This window comes from Phoxinus phoxinus (assembly GCF_949152265.1).
Source record: "Phoxinus phoxinus genome assembly, chromosome: 17".
Taxonomy (NCBI): Eukaryota; Metazoa; Chordata; class Actinopteri; order Cypriniformes; family Leuciscidae; genus Phoxinus; species Phoxinus phoxinus.
Window position 1 is genome coordinate 12,790,643 of NC_136892.1, and position 16,299 is coordinate 12,806,941.

General features: G+C 42.6%; 1 long non-coding RNA gene across 1 annotated transcript; it reads right to left on the reverse strand.

Moving 5' to 3' along the window:
* Positions 1 to 3,839: 3,839 nt before the first annotated feature.
* Positions 3,840 to 5,502, reverse strand: LOC306984857. Its single transcript, XR_013794667.1, has 3 exons — positions 5,185 to 5,502; positions 4,136 to 4,201; positions 3,840 to 4,058 (listed from the first exon to the last, which is right to left on the reverse strand). It is a non-coding gene; the product is annotated as an uncharacterized lncRNA (long non-coding RNA).
* Between the last annotated feature and the right edge of the window lie 10,797 nt (positions 5,503 to 16,299).

Consider the following 16,299-nt stretch of genomic DNA (forward strand, 5'->3'; position numbering starts at 1 on the left):
ACTCTCTCCTTCACGTCGACGTCGGTTAGTTAGCTCCTCCCTGTTCTGTTCTGCGGAGGTTCTCTGCCCGAAGCGGCGGTTGAGAGCAGCAGTGAGGGCCTGGAGATCACGCCGCTCCTCAGGAGACAGATCGATGAGGACCTGGAGTGCGGGGCCCTCCAAGGCGAGGGCCAAGTGAATCGCTGTCTCCTCACAGCTCCACCCATCGTGGAGGGCGGCCAGGTCGACTTGTGCCAGGTAGGGCTCCAGGGTACAACCCGATACAACCCGCTATATCGTGGCAGCTTAGCGGGCGATCGTGTGAGGGAGCCCAGTCGGCCATTAATTTGGAGTGTCGGTGAGACGACCGGAAGTTCGTTCTGCCTGCAACTAGGAGAGCGGTACACAGTCCGGTGAACGCTGGCGCCGTCAGGCTGGTGCGGAGCCCTGCTCCTCCGCGGCGTCTCACTCGTCAGACGCTCTAGCATGATGCTGTTCTCGTGAATGGCACGCTCTAATTCGCCTATACTTCGCTCCATAATGGCGTCTTCTAAACAGCTTTTAGAATCCCACTTCTGACACCACTGTAATAACTTGTAGTTCTTCACTAAAACGTGGGACTAACCGGAGCTAAGCTATGCTATTGCACTTTTACTAGGCTAATTACTAGCACGAGATATGAACACTCGTGTCCCATACACCGCACGACCATGAGTGTTTCAGCAGGTTGAGTATTGTTAAAATAAACCAGCAGGAGGCAGTACTGTTGTCTTTCTCCTCCATTTATTTTAATCAAAGAACGAACACACAGGCAAGGCCCTATCGCCAAGTCGCTCCCTTACACACCTCTCTCCATGACGGTAAGAGACACATTTTACATAAGGCAGTAATGAACCAAGAACACCTGACCTTACTTGAACATAACACACATAACTTTACTATCACAAAAACTCAACGATCTTGCTGTAATAACACATAAATCAACTCCCAACACACAATTACCCATAATGCACCCAGCTGCTAGTGCTGACGGCCGGGTCATTACAATATATTCAAGCCCCTGCATGCCCCTTTTGTCTAAAAATGTATTGTGCCCCTTTCTGATAATTGTAAATAATAATTGTTATTATTATAAATATTATAATAAATAACAATACATTTACACACCATTGCCACTAAAAATAATAATACAAACAAATATTATATTAAAAAAGTTTTTAGCGGAAGCATTTGACGGAGAAGTGGAATAGGCGGAGTTTCCTTTGCAGCGCCTCGTACGCATTTAACGATTCTGGTACGCACTACGCAGCAGTTCGCGGCTTTCGCGCGAGTCTTCAAACTACACGAGCACAGGTAACGTACAAGCTAATACGGAAAATGTACATTTATCCTATGCTACTCTATAAGTTGCGGCAGCATGCGAGTTATACTTAACTATAATAAAAGTATAACTCGATTTCAGACGCATTCAGTCTGACAATGTCATTCGTTTTTATCCAAGGCCATAGCAAGTGTTATTTGCTTGGGGAAATACATCTAGTTAAATTAAATCTTAAGTCCATGTCCAACTCTAAATTGTAAGGAATTTATACCTTTGATTTCATAGTAACACTTTACAATAAGGTTCATTTGTTCATTATTCATGTATGAACTAACCATGAGCAACACATTTGTTACTGTATTTGTTCATCTTATTTGATAATACAACTGTTAGTTTATTCATGGTATGTCACAGTCAGTGCATTAACTAATGATAACAAATACAACTTTTTGATTTTAATGTTTTAGTAAATGCTGAAATTAACAAACTAAGATTAATGCTGTAGAAGTGCAGTTCATTATTAGTTAATGTTAACTAATTTAACTAATGAAACCTTATTGTAAAGTGTTACTGATTCATGATACCAAACACTTTCATACATATAATACATACATTTAAACATCAACAAAACTAAAAATTAATTTTCCATAATTACCTTCTTGATTCTCACTGTTTTGTTTGGTAAAGTAAATCATATAACATAATTTCCCTATTTTCATTTGATGTGTTATGCATTCTAATTGTATCAACATATTTTGGAAAGAAAATAATAAAAACAAAACAAAAATCAAGGAACTCTCTGATGGTAATTTATTTAATACATAATTGCATTTAAATTCTGTAAAAAATTCATTTGATTGTTATTTTTAAGTAAAAAAAATGTTAGTGCCCTTTTTGGTCCCTCCGCCCCTGCCCCTGAGGAGGTCTGTGTACGCCACTGCATTGCAATGTATACATGACTATTATAATATATCAGCATATGAATATACCAGCACATTTCTGCCAAAAAAGTTTGTTTTACTACAGTAGCCTAAATTCATAAGTTGTGGAGTGAAATGTCTTTTAACTGGTTTGTTCTTGGAACAATGTTTCTCATGTTTTTTTGCCTCAATATGTTGAGAATATCAGCGCTGTTTCATCTGGCTTTAAAGGTGCTCTAAGCGATGTCACGCATTTTTTAGGACAAATTTTTTTTTTGTCACATACAGCAAATATCTCCTCACTATCCGCTAGCTGTCTGTCTCCTGAACACACTCTAAAAAAAGTGTGTCTCAGTAGACAGCCCAGGCTCCACAAACAGCAACAAAAACAAACTGGGCTAACCCGCACCAACGCAACATAACAAACAGTGTTCCAGCCAATAACCGACAAGAAGGATTTGGGGCTGGGGTTTGGGGGGTTAGTGCACGGATGAGGAGGAGGGAGGGTCTAGCTAGCCTCCGTTTTGTTTGACAATAGTTCGAACGTCAACAAGAAGTGACGTCACCCAGGATCGCTTAGAGAACCTTTAAACTAGTTTAATTCAGAGTCATATGCGGGTTTATAATAGAGAGAGAATTCTGCACTGAATTCAAATGTTTCTCAGTGGATTGTACAGCTCTAATGTTCGCGTGATCGAGACCAGCACGCACTTAAACGCATCTGCTTTAGGCGCGACCGCTGTTGTCAACCACGTTGGAGATCCCTGCCATAGACAGTGTGGTTCTACCATGGCAACACTGTTGTAAATCAAATGGCAGCGCTGTGGGTGGAAACGTGCAGATTAAGGGGCGGTAATATTATAATAAGATCCCTTCCTTTCCTAGTCAGAAGTGGAGCGAAATCTGATTCTTTTTTTACATGCTTGCAGAGAAAGGCTTACCAAAACAAAGTGACTGAGTGTGTGTGTGTGTGTGTGTGAGTAAGAGGAGGAAGAGTGTGTGTGTGTGTGTGAGTAAGAGAAAGGAAGAATGTGTGTGTGTAAGAAGAGCAAGTGTGTGTGTGTGTGTGTGTGTGTGTGTGTGTGTGTGTAAGAGGATGAAGAGTGTGTAAGAGGATGAGTAAGAGGCGGAAGAGTGTGTGTGTGTGTGTGTGTGTGTGTGTGTGTGTGTGTGTGTGTGTGTGTGTAAGAGGTGGTCTATAAGAAGGATGAGGATGAGGAAGAGCAGGTGTGGAGAATGTTGTCAAGGCTGGATCTGGATCTTTAGGGATTTTCCCTTTGCCTGCAGAGATGTGAATAAAGTCCTCAGTCTGAACTCAACATGAAGACATGATGCTGAAGCAGAATCAATCTCACTGACCTTGATTCTGCAGTTGCACAACTCGTGACTGTAACATGCTTTTACTCACGGATAAAATGGTTTTGAGACGATTGTTTGTTTGAGATCGGTTCTCTGAATGTGGCTTGGGAATTTGGGAAAGTTTTGAGAAAGTGAGTGATGGTTTCAAGAAATGTGTTTTAGCAATTCAGAAAAACTGTAACTGAAAGTATAGCAATGCTGCTGTCTGGGGTCTTATGTCAGTTCTATAGTCTTGAGAACAGAATAAAACGGTTAAAATACAAAAAATAACCACATTTTATTTTTGTTGTTTTTAATTATTCAAAATGTCACGACATTTCCGTGATAAAAAGATTTCTAATTCAGATTAGCAGAGAGCTACTGCTGTTTTTAACTTTAGGAAGATCTACACGGAGGATGTTGACCATGGGAAAGTCTTCCATGTCAAATACCACCATCCCACCTTGACCCTCAGGGTTCTCCTTACATTGGGCCGGAATCTGAAAGATACATGCAGGCATTTTGTAGAGGTTATCTAAAATCCTAAAATAATTCTGTCTCTATATTAATTATATACCTGAGATTGACTCAATAATTCATCAGTCACATCCTCTCCCGTCAAGAAAGTGCAGCAAGTTGTACCCTTATGTAATGAGAAACATTATTACTATTTTAAAAGAAAAGCAGATATATAAAACATGTAATGTTTAACTCAAATCTTTGAATTTTCTTTGGAAAGCACTTGTTAGCACAGTTAGCACTCAATGCTAGTTTTGCCTTACCATTATGTTGACAATCTGAGCCAAGCTGTCTTATAAAAGATGTTGTATAAAAACAATGAATTACTGAAATATTATAATGATGATCTGTTTTTTGTGGATTGTATTTCAACAGTCGTAATCACTGACCAACTGCATATATTTCACTTCCTGGTAACTACCGGTACATGTGAGTAAATCGCGACATTTGCGGATTCGCACACATGTGAAATATACTTGTCAAAAGAATTTGATGATTTAATGTTTCATCAGCTACTCTACCGAACATATAAAAGCATCAACAGCAAAACTAGGATTTATGTAATACCGTTTAATTTCAAATAATATCGAAAGTGCTTTACCCGGGGGAGGGGGTGGGATCATACCAGTCAGTAACAAGTAAATCCTTGTGATACGGAAAAATTATAGTCCTGTTATTGTTAAACTTTAAAAAAGGAGAAATCCACGGTGATATTTCTTTTTAAATCGCAATAATATAAAAATGAACAGAGCTTAGTTTGGGAAGTTTGAGAATTTTACCTTTAGTATCATGAATATCATGTCTGTCCCTGGCTTACTGTACACCTATCTACAACAATAATTTATGTAAACAAATAAATAAACTAAGGCCTGTCTTAAGAATTTCAAACATTTATTTTATTTTCAGTCTTGTTGCTGTTTTCTAAAAAGCTTTTTTCACAGGATTAAATTGCTGTGAAATCATCTTATTAATACACAATTTAAAACACTGATACTGCTCCATATCACTGATACTTCTCCATATCACTGATTAATCAAATCTGCTATTTAATATACAATCATTTGTATGTTCATTTATTTGAAGTGGCAAGAAGAAAAAATAACTTACCTCCAAAAATCACAGCGTATGTTGTACATTAATGGTGTCTTCTCTGAATTTAAAATAGTAGTCCATTTGAGTTCATTTTATATCAAATCCACATGTTCCAGTAGTGAAATTTAGATTTAATTTTTTTTTAAAATATATATACAATCTACAAAACAATCAAAATGAAGTCTACAGGACATTCTTCTACGATGACTGTCTCAAAATAAAAGCATGTAACGGCATACTTATCTTCTGTATAGCATCACGTTCATCATGACTTCTCAGAATCAAGAATCCTCAGAAGTTACATAAGTGATGATTAATTACAGAAGAAGATCTGACCTCCGAAACATGACAAAGGCAGACACAGCAATGATAACAGGAATCAAAAACCACCAATCAAATAACAGGAAAACCTCAACAATAAATGTTGCCAGTTTCACATCACCCAGAAACTAGGTCAACTATCAAAAACCTGAACATACATGACCCGAATCTAGTACTAATCACTACAAATCTTCAAATAATTAGTTTCTCGACAACACAATTGATATAATCATGGTAAAATGTAAAAAATTATATAATCCATATTCCATACGTTATGACAACATATGTTTTTACAATGCTTTAACTCATCAAAATGAGTTAAGCAATTAAACATTTTGTTGTGCTATACAAGATTCAACTAATATTTTTAAGTCAATTTATTGTCATTTGAGTTAAATTTACTTAAATCCAAGTTGATTGTACTTAAAAATTTAAATCAGCAACTTCTTTTACAGGGTAAAAAAAATAATAATGATATGATCAATAAGTTATGACAACATATGTTTTTACATATAATTATAGGCTTACTTTTTAAGTAAGTTTAATGTAACTTAAAGTTGAAATTACTTAAACATCCATTTGGCTTCAGAAGACTTGGAATATGACGCATTAGTCTACTATTTTATGGTAGGCTTATGATGCTTTTTGAAGTTTGAAAGCTTCACTATGAAAAAAAAAACCCCAAAAAAACAGCCATAGTCTTCACTTTTGTTTTTGTGTTCCACTTTATTCAACTTACAGGAAGTGGTCAAGTTTAATATAAACATAACCAAACCATTTAAATGCTCCAATGCAACATAAAAAATAAATTAAAAAAACACAGAGATACAGACAACAGAAGATGTAACACTAGAGCAGTAGAACTTTGATTGGTTCATTTCTGCCTATAGAAGAAGCGTCTCCTCATCACATGTGCACATTTATCCTGTCTGTTGCCACAAGGAGGAGTAATGACTTCATGCAAGCATTGTTTTTTACCATTTATACTGGTACTTATGCATTTGAAGTAATGCATGCTTGCACTATATGCTTTTTTCCATTTTACACTGTCCAGTTTATTTGCAAAGATGCAATCAGGTGCTGATTTTTTGACAGTGCAGCTGTTTTGCACTGGTGTCTCTTTTTTCAGAATGTACAAAGTTCCTGTAATGGCTTTTCAGGTTTTTCCCCTGTGCTGACGTATTGAAACGGTAAATTGAGGCTGAACATATGGAAGGGCTTGTCCCTTTTTAACTAGGCAAGGCAAGGCAAGTTTATTTATATAGCACATTTCATACACAATGGTAATTCAAAGTGCTTTACATAGAATACATTAAAATAATCAAAAGAAATAAGAATAATTAAAACAGTTTAGAATAAAAAAATAAAATAAAATACAGTACAAACAGTCGGACGAACAGTGGCATAGTGCTCATTCATTAAATGCAAAGCTAAACAGATGTGTTTTGAGTCTGGATTTGAATGTGACTACTTAGCACACCTGATCTCTTCTGGAAGCTGGTTCCAGCTGCGGCGGGCATAATAGCTAAAATTATTAGAGTGAACCCTTGGTATTTCTAGTTGATGTGATCCTAATGATCTGAGTGATCTGTTGGGTTTATATTCAGTGAGCATATCTGCAATGTATTGAGGTCCTAATGATTTATATACCAGTAATAATACTTTAAAATCAATCCTAAATGTGACTGGGAGCCAGTGTAAAGACCTGAGGACTGGTGTGATGTGTTCAAATTTTCTGGTTCTGCTCAGAATCCTGGCGGCAGCGTTCTGTACGAGCTGCAACTGTCTTATGGTCTTTTTGGGAAGGCCAGTGAGGAGTCCATTACAATAATCCACCCCGCTGGTGATGAAAGCATGCACAAGTTTCTCTAAGTCTTGACTGGAAACAAAGCATCTAATTCTTGCAATATTTTTCAGATGATAGTATGCTGATTTAGTTATTGCTTTGACATGACTACTGAAGCTAAGGTCTGACTCTAGAGACACACCAAGATTCCTGACTTGATTTTTTGTTGTTTGACCTCTAGAGTGAAGGTATGCATTCACCTTTACCCCTTTTCCACCAAGGCAGAGCTGGTGCTGGTTCGGAGCCTAGTTTCAAATCGGTTCTTTGTTTTTCGACCACCAAAGCACCAGCTCCGAACCAGTAAAAGTGGTTCTTAAGTAGCACCAAAACATTGCTGGGCTAGAGTAAGAACCGCTTGCGTCAGGGGCTGGGGGCGGGGTTACCGTGACCAACAAGACGAAAAAAAACTTGTGACCGCCATTCTTTAAATAGCTGCTAATCGAGCTAATAGCTGCTCGATTGTAATCTCCGTCTATGCAAGTTACGGCGAGCTGCACGAACGCGTTGGATTCACCGTGTTTGGATGCCGATGTAGTTTCGCAAAGCCATGAGCATCAATAGTAACGCAACGAACGCCATTGTTGATGTAAGACTTGTTCGAGATGCATCGGAGCGGCGCGGACCGATCAGAGCTCCGGGAGTATTTGGAGAGCATACGACTCCTTGTGCTTTTGGATCGCTTTCGCAGTGCTTTGATGTCACACGGCGACGGCGATCGGTCTGCGTGAAGCCGAACCATCTCGAACAAGCCTGGTGTGTTTTTGTTTGGCGCTGCCGCGCTAGCGTTGCTGGGCAACATGAGATGTATACACAGTGACGTAAGATCTGGCTCTGTTTTGGCTCTCTAGCCTGTGGAAAGGCAAACCGGTTCTTAGAAGAACCGTCAGTAGAACCAACTCCGAACCGGCTCTAGCTCTAGCTCTAGCTCTAGCTCTGAACCAGCACCTGGTTCTTGTTGGTGGAAAAGGGGTACTTGAGAACTTCATCTTTGTTTAAAAACGCAATGACTTCAGTTTTGTCTTTGTTTAACTGAAGAAAGTTTTGGCACATCCAACTGTTTACTTCATCAGTGCATTGGCAATCGTTAGGCGATAGGGCTAAGTAGATCTGTGTGTCGTCTGCATAGCTGTGGTAAGAGATTTGGTTCTTTCTCATTATTTGGCTCATTGGGAGCATGTACAGGTTGAATAGGAGTGGTGCAAGTATTGAGTCTTGAGGAACTCCACATGTCATGGATGTCCACTCAGACTTATGGTCTCCTATACTCACATAATAACCTCTCGCTTCTAAGTATGACCTGAACCATTTTAGGAATATCCCAGAAAGCCCCACCCAGTTTTCAGCCTGTTAAGAAGTATGTTGTGATCGTCAGTGTCAAATGCAGCACTGAGGTCGAGTAGTACCAGCACTGATAATTTGCCCGTATCAGTATTTAAGCGAATATCGTTTATTATCTTTATCTCTGTGCTGTGATGCGATCGAAACCAGACTGAAAATTGTCAAAGTATCCATTTGAGCTTAAGAATTTGTTCAGGTGATTGAAGACAACTTTTTCATTGATCTTGCCTATGAAAGGAAGATTTGAGATCGGTCTATAGTTGCTTAATATCTTATCCAGATTGCTCTTAATTCCATATTGAAAGCATGGATGGTGTCTTTGTAGATGTTATAATGAACTACAAGTTTTGTCTTCCACCACATGCGCTCTGCTTTTCTGCATTGTCTTTTCATATTTTGCACTGCTGTTGAGTTTCTCCAAGGTGCTTTTTGTCTTGACTTTCACAGGAGTAATATCATCAATTACACTTTTAACTTTTGAGTTAAAATAATCAAGGAGAAAATCAACAGAGTCAGCAGATATGCTTGGTGTTAAAGATATAGCCCTCATAAATAGTACACTAGTGTTCTCATTTAAGCATCTCTTCTTGACAGACACAGATCTAGCTTCAATGGCAGGAGAGATCAATATATCAAAGAAAATACAGAAATGATCAGACAGTGCTACATCCTATCGATGAAATAACAATCGATGAAATGTTTAGACCCTTACTGATAAGTAAATCTAGAGTGTGTCCACGATTGTGTGTGGGTCCATGTACATGCTGAGTCAACAGTTTTGATTTCTTTTGCCATATTGGTATCTGCATTATCTATGTGAATGTTAAAATCTCCAGCAATAGCTAAACAGTCAAACTTTGAGGAAATTGTTGATAACAGTTCTGTAAAGTCCTCAGCAAAGGCTGAAGAGTATCTGAAGAGTATTTTGGAGGCCTGTAAACAATAAGTAAAATGCGTGGAGCACCTTTTAACACAATAGCCAGATATTCGAAAGACGGGTAATGTAACGGAACAGCTGCGGTGATGAAATACTGGCTGTATGTATACTGGCCTAATCCTCCGGTCAGAGAAGACGCAGAAACTTCTTTCCTTTAGATGAATTTATTGGTCCTTTTACAACTCTACAGGGCACTGTAATATTTGTATGTGTGGTTTGTGATGCCTGCAGAAATTAACAACAGTAAAACAATATTAATACTAATTAAAGTTCAGTGGCATCAATGGTAAATAATATGAATTACAACAGATATGAACAGTGTGTAATACTGCAAATCTCCACTAGAGGTCAGTGTAGGATCATTAAACAACACCACAGCTTCGCGCCATAGGTAGGTCACGTGACCAAGCTAAACTGAGAAAGCCGTCAGCTACCAATCTGTAGTTTAACACATTAACGTCAAAATAATAACGGCCTTTAATAAACAAAGCTACACAGCTAAATAAACAGTAGAATAAGGAAATTAAGTGTGAGGTAATTAACTAAATGTCGGGCCGTCTGTTTCACGGGGCTCGGCAACACATGCTAAATAGGAGATTAACAAATAAACATATTACCCCGGTAATATTAATATATCACACCACATTCAAATATATAAACGACATCTACCCATCAGGTAACTTACATCATCACCGACGCACACTGTTGTACAAAGTAATAATGAAGACCACGGACTGTCGGTGGAAAGCAAACTATTGACTACACAGGAAGTTTTCCCGAACACACTGCGCATGCGCAAACAGTCCCTCAGTCTCCGCATGAAGCTGCTTGCTGTGACGTGACCTCCTCACAGCAGGGAATTCACAACAGCCGCCCCCACATTCGTGTATGAATGTGTAGAAGTACAAGTCCCTGCTGTTGTTAAAGGTCCCTGTTGCACACGTGGTCCTCTGGCATTTTGGGGAGAGGTACCAACTTAGTAACCGGACGAGTGTAAACTGCCCCCTTGATTTTGACATCCGCTGAACGAACTGTCCCATCTCCACTGGGATGAACCTTAATGACCTTTCCTATGGGCCAGAATGCCCTGGGAAGCTGGGAATCTACTACCATAACCACTTGGTCTGCAGTAAGGGCAACAGTAGGGGTCCTCCACTTATGGCGGCGCTGAAGGTCAGGAAGGTACTGGCGGGTGAATTGGCTCCAGAACCGGTCTGCCAGGATTTGGCTATGTCTCCAACGACGGCGGCCTAGAAGATCACTAGAACCATATGCAGCCTGTGGAAGCGATGCGTCGTGCCGCCCCATCAGCAGCAAGTTAGGCGTTATAGGATCTGGGTCAGCTAAGTCGGAAGAGGAGTATCCCAAAGGCTTTGAGTTAAGTATGCCCTCTACTTCCACGAGGACAGTCGCCAACACCTCCTCTGATATGACTTGATCCCGCAACACGACTTGAAGGGAAGCTTTCACCGACCTTACTTCCCTCTCCCACGCACCACCGAAATGGGGTGAAAGAGGAGGATTGAATTTGAATGTTATGCTTTGGTCTGCCAACTGTTGCTTCAATGTGGGATCGAGATCTTCCAATGATTCTTTGAGCTCTCTGTCTCCCCCCCGGAAGTTAGTACCTCGGTCACATAAGATCTCATATGGCTTGCCTCGTCTTGAAATGAATCGGCGCAAGGCCAGTAAGAACGAGTCTGTGTCCATGTGTGGCAACAGATCCAAGTGGACACATCTTGAAGTAAGACATTTAAATATAATGCCCCACCGTTTCTCGTGCCTTCTTCCGATTTTCACTGTATAAGGTCCAAAACAGTCGACTCCGGTGGACCAGAACGGGGGTTTGTTAATCCGGAGCCGCGCATCAGGCAGATCAGCCATCTTTGGTGTTACTGGGTTGCTCCGCCACAAACAGCATTCTGCACAGTGTTTCTGGTGTTTCTTAATTACCTGTCGACCACGTAAGATCCAGTAATTTCTCCGGATCTCTGCAAAGGTTCTCTCAGTACCAGCGTGGTGCAGACGGTTGTCGTAATCCTTCACCAAAAGCTGTGTGATAGGATGATCAGGGCTAATTACAACAGGGTGAAGACTGCCTTCAATCAGATTCTCTGCTTTGCGTAGTCGACCACCAACCCGAATGAGGCCTATTGCTTGGTCGTATTCAGGGCTTAGAGCACTTAAACGGCTGCCTGAATGGACTGGTTTGCCCTGTTTAAGTGCCTTTAATTCTTCTGGGAAACTATCGGATTGTATCTTCCTTACCAGAGTAGTCTCCATCTCGATACGGTCGACGGCAGACATAGCTGGAGCAGCCGCCCCGTGAAGGAACTGATATGTAGCCTGCAGCAGTTCAGTCCATGTATCATATTTAACAGGATCGGGTTCATCACTGCTGATAGTAGACAAGTGGCCACAGAAGGTTTGAGCTCTCAACTCATCTGGTTCCACTCTGTGCACTGAGGGGTTCACTGGCCAGTGATCTGAGGACTGATACAAGAATGAAGGCCCCTGACTCCAACAGTTTGGCTGAGACAATTCAAGGAGAGTCTTCCCGCGAGTGATATCATCAGCAGGGTTCAAGTCCGTATTAATGTATCTCCATGACCCAGGCTTGGTAAGGTCAAGTATTTCAGTAACTCTTGTACCAACGAATACTTTGTACTGGTTGGACTCTGACTGTATCCAGCTCAGTACAGTTGTTGAATCTGACCACAGCACTACGGATTGAATGGATAAAGTCAGTTCGGTCTGGAGCACTTTAGCCAGCTGGGCTCCAGTGAGTGCAGCACATAATTCCAGTCGCGGTATTGTCTGTTGTCGTTTAGGTGCGACTCGCGACCTGGCCATAATGAATGACACAGTGATGCGTCCCTCTGGATCCTCCACTCGCAGGTAGGCGACTGATCCGTACGCCTTCTCCGAGGCGTCACAAAAAATGTGAATCTGCCTCACTGATGAATCATTGTCAGCAGCTTCTGGAACATAACAAAGGGGAAGAACTATGTTCTGCAATTGAGGGAGCTCACTTTCCCAGGCCTGCCACGCTGGAAGTAACTCATCTGCAATAGGCTCGTCCCATTGTCTTTCTGTAGCCCACAAAGCCTGAACCAGGACTTTAGCCCGGGTAGTGAAGGGGATTATGTATCCAAGCGGGTCGTATTGTGAGGCAAGTACCCTATATACATTTCTCATGGTGGGCTGTTTAGGCGCCACAGGCTGACATTTATAACCCAGTGTGTCTGTAATGCAATGCCAAACCAGGCCGAGAGTGGACTCCCTCGGGTCATCTCCTTCAGCGGTTAGCCAGAGTTCAGATGTCGTTGATCGTGCCTCAGTTGGGAGGTGAGAGATTACCTCTGCCCTGTTGGACGCCCACTGCCTTATTTCAAATCCACCCTCCGCTAGGAGGGCTCTCAGGCGGTCGAGAAGATCCTTTGCCTGCTGTGGCGTGCGGAGCGATTTCAGGCAGTTATCCACATAAAACGAGGTAATTACCGTCTCCAGCAGGTCTTCATTGCCGCTCTGGTGATCACGAACGTGACACTGCACAGCGTATATAGCGCAGCACGGACTGCAAACTGTGCCAAATGGCAGGACACGCCACTCATAGATATCAGGTGACCTGTCTCTCTCCATGTCGCGCCAGAGGAAGCGGAGGAGTGGGCAGTCCTCAGGAAGGAGTCTGATCTGATGGAACATAGCCTGTATGTCTCCGCTGATAGCGACAGCATGTTCTCGAAACCTGAGCAGAACTCCTAATAATGACGGTCCGAGAGGAGGCCCTGGTAGCAGGTCATCATTCAGAGCACTCTCCTGGTAGCGAAAGGAGCAGTTAAATACCACCCTTGCCTTTCCGTTATGATGCACTAAGTGGTGTGGAATGTACCAGGATTCGGCAGAGCGACTGGCCTCCTCACTGGTGATCCGCTCAGCATATCCCGCCTCCACTAGCTTGTGTATTTCCTGGTTGTAAACTTTAGCAAACTCAGGATTGGTAGATAGACGGCGTTCTGTAGAGCGAAGGAGTGGCATCACGGCAACGGGTGATGAGCAGGGCAGAGCTACCTTTCTCTTCCGAAGGAGGGGCGTTGCGTATCTTAAGATACCATCCACTATTACAGTGGTGCTCTTCTCTTCAAGCATGGTGAGAGCTGCCTGGTCTTGCTTAGATCGCGTCACCTCCCTCTCGCTTTTATATGGCAAAATGTCAAGCTGCCACAAGCGTTGAACATCTTTGTGTAGGTTAGAGCAAGGTGTGTCAACTGACAGATGAAAGAAGGAACCCTCACCGGGTGGATGTTGAAGAAAGTTAGTGGGTCCTTGCACTGCCCAGCCGAGTCGAGTGCAGACTGCTACTGGTGCTCCTATCGGTCCTGCACGTACTGAGTGGATCGGAGTTATTAAATGAGGGTGGTCAGATCCAATCAGTAGCATTGGCTGTACCTTAGTAAATGTGGGTAGGGGGACTCCCCTCAGGTGGTTGTATTTCCTTGCTAATTTGTCATCTGGACATGACTGCTCAGCCAGCTGGAGTTCGGTTGCAGTGAAAGCTTGATTGATGGAGTGATAAGTGCGTGTTTGTGTGTCAGCGGACACCTCAAATGACACTGCCATTCCCTGGAGCTGCAATACATCCTGCCTGATGGTCTTCAATTTGAGTGACTCCACTTCCCCGCTCAATCCAAGGTGTTTGACCGCAGCAGCCAGAATCACAGTGCGCTCAGAGCCGTCATCCAACACTGCATGTGTTTTTAGTGTTCTCTTGCCATAACGGAGCAGCACTGGTACCACTTTCAACATGACACGCCCTGAGTGGCTAGCGTGATCCAGATACACTGCATTTGTTGGGGTACTGACAGTGAGGATGTTTAGTTGCGTGTCTTGGGCCACAACTTCATGAAGTATCAGCAGGTGTTGTTTGTTGCACATTGAGCAGAGTTTCTTTAGGGTGCAGCTCTCTGGAGAGTGTCCACGCCCACATCTCCAACATTTCCCTTTATCCTTTATCCAGGTGGCTTTCTCTTCAGTAGTAATTCTTTCGAACTCTGCGCAGCCGTTGAGGTAATGATCCTGGGTGGTCCTACAATACGGACAATAGGGCTTGAAACGATCCCTCCCTTTGCTTGTGGGCTGATCTTTTTTTGAACCTGACTGGAGGTTGGTCCGTTGTCGCTGTGAAGAGGTCTGCTGATGTTTGACTGTTGTAGAGTCACTGCTGAAGTAAACAGAGGCTGGTTTGACCCACTGTGATTTACTTGCTTTATCCTCTCTCTGTGTGATACGACTGGGATCAGATGTGTTGGATTCTGCAGCACGTCGAGACACCTGGAGTACCTGAACCTTCATATCCAGCCATTCAGCGAGGTCGGGTAAGGTGTATGTTTGGTCGCTCCCGCTGCGGATGATGCCTCTTTTAATACAGAATTCGGCAAAGCTATCCCTGTAGTTACCAGGCAACTTACCAAGGAGGGTGTCTACGTGTGAGCCGCACTGCAGTTCAGACTGAGCAGGACCGTCCATGCGACTTAGCATCCCCACCAGAGTGTTTACAGCTGAAGAAAAATCTTCAAAAGCCTTTACGTCACCAGGTTTCACGGGAGGAGAGCTCAATATGGTCTTTAATTCTCCCTGTACCAACTGTCTTGGCTGCCCATATCGATGCTGCAGAGCGTCCATTGCACTGGAGTATGGTGTGAGGTCATGTATGTATCTCTTTGCCACTTGGTAGGCGCTAGGCAGTTTGAGATGATCAAGTAATACTTGGTATTTATAATCTTCAGTCAAATGTCGGTGTGGACCAAGTAAACTATCCAGTCCCTTTTTCAGCATGATGAAATCACTCTCCCTTCCAGAACTGAAGAAAGGCAGTTTGGGCTTCGGAATACCATATGAGGCTGCAATAGCCATTTCTGTCATGGTGAGTGTTGCAGGATTGTTGTAGGGAGAAATGTATCCTGGTGCTGTAGGTGAGGCAGCCCTTTGAGTAAGCTGTGGGTAGTGTGCAGCTGAATGAAGTCCAGACTGGTATGGCTGTGTTTGAACTTCAGGGAGATATCTGGTCTGTGGAAGTGAATAGGCTGCTCCTAGATCAGTAGGTGGCTGATAAGGAGGGATAGAACGGGGTGGTGTTCTTGTCTCTAGTTGTTTGAGTGAAGCAGGTTGAAATCCAAGCTGTGGTCCAGGTTGAGGAGTGATCTGATGCTGGACATATCGAGGATAAGTCTGCTGTTGTACAGTTGTGAGTAAGGGCTGAGGTATACCTTGAGACTGTGTAGGTGCAGACTGGACTAGCTGAGGTGTATAAAGGGCAGGTGAATATGTCTGCAGGGCTGCAGGCTGGTTTGGCAAATACACTGTCAGGGGTGTCTGTTGAGCTGGTTGGTGCCCTGACTGGATGTACTGACCTGCATACTGGACGGCCAGAGAAGGTGAATATGTTTGGTGAGTAGGTGAGATGAGGTGTACAGACTGAACTGCAGGCAGTTGTGGAAACTCTGGCACTGGTCCAGTTAGAGTAGCTGTTTGACGAGTAGACTCACTGAGGTCTAGTGGTTGTGCTGCTACCTGGACGGATGGCTGCAGAGCTCTGATAGCCTGGGTTGTTGAGCTGAGTTCACCCTGCTGTATGGGCTGTGCTGTAAGTGGGTAAGGTTCACTGTTGTCCAAGAGCTGACAATAACCT